The following is a 4,134-nucleotide window of genomic DNA, read 5'->3' as shown; positions in this document are numbered from 1 at the left end:
GGCATAAAACGTCATAGTATAGTAAGGTATAAAAATGTCAAAAGACGTCATAGTATAGTAAGGCAAAAAAAAAGACAAAGAAACGTCATAGTATAGTAAGGCATGAAAATGTCAAAAAACATCATAGTATAGTAAGGCATGAAAACATCATAAAACGTCATAGTATAGTATGGCAAAAAAAAGTCAAAAAAACATCATAGTATAGTAAGGCATGAAAATGGAAAAAAAATGTCATAGTACAATAAGGCATAAAATGTCGTGATATAGTAAGGCAAAAAAAAAGTCAAAAAAACGTCATAGTAAAGTAAGGCATAAAAATGTCAAGAAATGTCATAGTATAGTAAGGCATAAAATGTCATAATATATTAAGGTATAAAAATGTCCCAAAAACATCATAGTAAAGTAAGGCATAAAATGTCATAATATAGTAAGGTATAAAAATGTCAAAAAACGTCATAGTATAGTAAGGCATAAAATGTCATAATATAGTAAGGTATAAAAATGTCCCAAAAACATCATAGTATAGTAAGGTATGAAAATGGAAAAAAAAAGTCATAGTATAGTAAGGCATAAAATGTCATAATATAGTAAGGTATAAAAATGTCCCAAAAACATCATAGTATAGTAATGCATGAAAACGTCATAAAACGTCATAGTATAGTAAGGCAAAAAATTTTTTTAAAAATCATAGTATAGTAAGGTAAAAAATGTCATGATATAGTAAGGCATGAAAACGTCAAAAAACATCATAGTATAGTAAGGTATGAAAATGGAAAAAAAAAGTCATAGTATAGTAACGCATAAAATGTCGTAATATACTAAGGTATGAAAATGTCCCAAAAACATCATAGTATAGTAAGGCATAAAACGTCATAGTATAGTAAGGTATAAAAATGTCAAAAAACGTCATAGTATAGTAAGGCAAAAAAAAGACAAAGAAACGTCATAGTATAGTAAGGCATGAAAATGTCAAAAAACATCATAGTATAGTAAGGAAAAAAAAGTTTTAAAAAATCATAGTATAGTAAGGCAAAAAATGTCATAATAAGTCATAGTATAGTAAGGCATAAAACGTCATAGTATAGTATGGCAAAAATTAAATCAGTACGCCAAGTACTGATTTCATGGCAAAAGTGAATATTAATTTCAGATTTATTTTTAGAGACAATGATGACAGAAAGAAGACAGACTATCTGAGTGCAGTTCTAACTGGAAGTAGAGAACATACCTCCACAAAGGCCAAACAATCCCACACATATCTGACGTTCAGATTATATAATACAGTCATACGTCTCAACACCTTTAATATGTTTGATTTTTACATCAATATTGAGAAATTGAAGAATATAAAAAAATAGGCCTATCTCACAATGCTTAGGAAAGTTTAGAAAATTTCTGTAACTGCCCTTTTAACTGGATCAGCACCAAAATTTGAAGAGTTCTTCCCTGGTCCATGACGCATCCGTTCACCAAATTTGGTGCAAAATATTTCAGTACTTTTTGTGAAATTCTGTAGTGTTAAAAAACCTAACTGGCGGAGGCAACAAATACTGCTATTCAGGTCTGTGTGTTTACACATACTGCATGCTATATGCTCGTTTAAGTGTGTTGTTAGCTCTAGCCTTAATGAACGTGATAAATGGGAGGCCAGTTGGTTTTAATGGGCAGTTGGGCCAACTGTACCAAGTCCTCCTTACTTACATCATCCGGCAAACAGTCACATTGATCAAGTGAACAGCAGAACAATGGGTAATACCCCACTGGAACCACTTCTGTGGTTCAGTTGCCACCTTCGCTGACATGGTCGGACATGATGGATCGGCGGGACACAGGAAGCTGCGTGAGTGAATTCATTGATCTCACAAATAAGTTCATTGTTAAAAAAGAAGGAGAGAGAGAGAGAGAGAGGAGAGGAGAGGAGAGGAGAGGAGAGGAGAGGAGAGGAGAGGCTCGACTTGGTTTCACTGTTCTGTACTGGGTTTGGTTTTAAAAGCGGACCGCCAAATGTAAAGCAGAATGTATCAGATGACTGTGTAGTATTTACTGATGGTAAATGTAAATGATGACATGTGTCCTTGGCTGAGAGAGAGACAGCTGCGTTTGTCATACTGTGCCAGTGCAAGGGGGTAGATGCCACTTTGTCTCTGTCGTCATGCTGCTGACTGTTGTGGTCTCCTTTTTTTAATATGTTCAATTCCTCGCAGATGTGGTGTTCACTTTTAAGGCATATTCCCTATCATGGCCATTAAATCCATGTAATGGCGCCAAGATGTTCCCAGAGACAAGAAGCGTATAAAAGAAAGAGGAATATACTCCAGAGGAACACATTAAAACCAAAAGAAAACTTTAAATATGCATTTTGAAAAAAAAAAAAAACCACATGCTGCGAGGAATATGCAGCAACATGAAGCTGTTAAAGTTTTTAAAACTGCTTCCTCTAAAGAAACCTCAGCGCTGTAACAAATAGCTTGTGGGAATACAAAGACATGGGAAGCAGAGCCGAAAGAAAGACGTGATCATTTAATCAGATATGTGCAAGATACACTTTGAAAGAACATAGTAGTTGGAGCAATTCTTCTGTTTTTAACAAGCCTCTCTTTTGCACAGTTGGTAATGGGGAACGTCTGGATGCATTCGCAGGGTTCCTCTCTTTTCATTGCATTCCTGCTGAGACAATTTTGCACAGCCTATAGCAAACAGACCATATATTTTTCAAACAGACAGGCTCATAAAAAGACAAAAAAAAAGGCACCTCCTAATCCACACTTTAATGAGAGGAAACGGAAGTAATGACATCCAGGGAGTAATCTCTCTTCTTTCTGCTCCGCCAATTGACACCAATAACCCGTGGCCGGCTTAATGCCCCGGGTTGTGACACACTGTGTAATAGCAAATGAAAACTTCTCCTCGGGATTTTCTCCCACAGGCAAATATTAAGAATGATGACACTTTAACAAAAGCTGGATCAGAGCGCTCAACTTTGTCATCGTGAGTGAATCCTATTACGCGGCGGCATAATGGGCGTCTGTGAAAGCAGAAAGAGAATGAGTATCACAAGGCATCTTTCTGCGCCGGAGAACAAAGCTTATTTGAAGGCGTCTCGCCATCTGAGCCGCCCCTTTGTGTCAGCATGCGAGCCGCAATTGTTTTCTCCTCGGCGAGTAAATGCCCGGCTTAATGTGGTTCTGCAGCTCGGGAGGAATGATACCTTCACTTCAGTCCAAACATGATCATGATTTACATTCATCTCAGCTGTTTTCACCAACACACAAGATTACATTTGCGCTAAATGACTCTACAGAGATCACGACTTTTCTACAGTTTTATTGTGTCATTCCACATGCGGTAAAATTACTCTCCCATGTTACAAACAAGTTCTGGATTGCATTCACAGGAGCTTGGAGAACATCTTGATGGGATGAAGATGCTACTTTGGCTTCGAACAATGGGAGGCTGTTTCAGTTTATCCCCCAACCAAATACCTAGATAGCTGACAATATGGGCAATAAACACTTGAGGAATGGGCAGCTTGCCATCCCCCTGTTTGTAGCATCAAAAGACCGCAGAGAATTGCTTTTTGTCATGAAGCCATTTAGAAGAACAGAGACGACACATATGATATTTGTCGTGGATTCATTCGCTTTGAAACATGCATGTAAAAAACGGAAAGATTGACAGTTTCTGACAGACATCTCTGGGGTTTCACATTTCCACTAAAAAAAAAAAAGATTGTAAAAGGTGGAGAGGAAGAAAAAAAAACAGCCAAAAAAAAAAGGTCAGAGGAAAACTGCTGAATGAAACAATGAAGCTGGTGTTTCAGAATCATCTGTATCTTATCATTGGAAAAAAAAAAAAAAAAAAAAAAAATCCCCTAAACAGAAAAACGTGGAGAGTCAGAGAGTTTTCCTTCAAAGAGCCTCCGGAGCGGCTGTTGTCTTTAAGGAGGGAGGGAGATTGCTTTCAGCAGCCGCAGCCCGGGACTGGTTCTCATCATTCTGACAATAAAAAACTCAAGGAGTTAAAACAAAGCAACGTTTCATGAAAAAAAAGAAAAAAAGAAAGAAGGAGGGGGTTTGGAGATTTCCGCTGGTCTGTGCTGAACTGTCACCCCCCCCCCCCCCCCCCCCCTTCCCC

Source organism: Seriola lalandi, unplaced genomic scaffold (genome assembly GCF_002814215.2).
Source record: "Seriola lalandi dorsalis isolate HSWRI2012SDOR001 ecotype SW California unplaced genomic scaffold, Sedor1 jcf7180002054280, whole genome shotgun sequence".
Classification (NCBI taxonomy): domain Eukaryota; kingdom Metazoa; phylum Chordata; class Actinopteri; order Carangiformes; family Carangidae; genus Seriola; species Seriola lalandi.
This window is presented reverse-complemented; position numbering follows the sequence as displayed.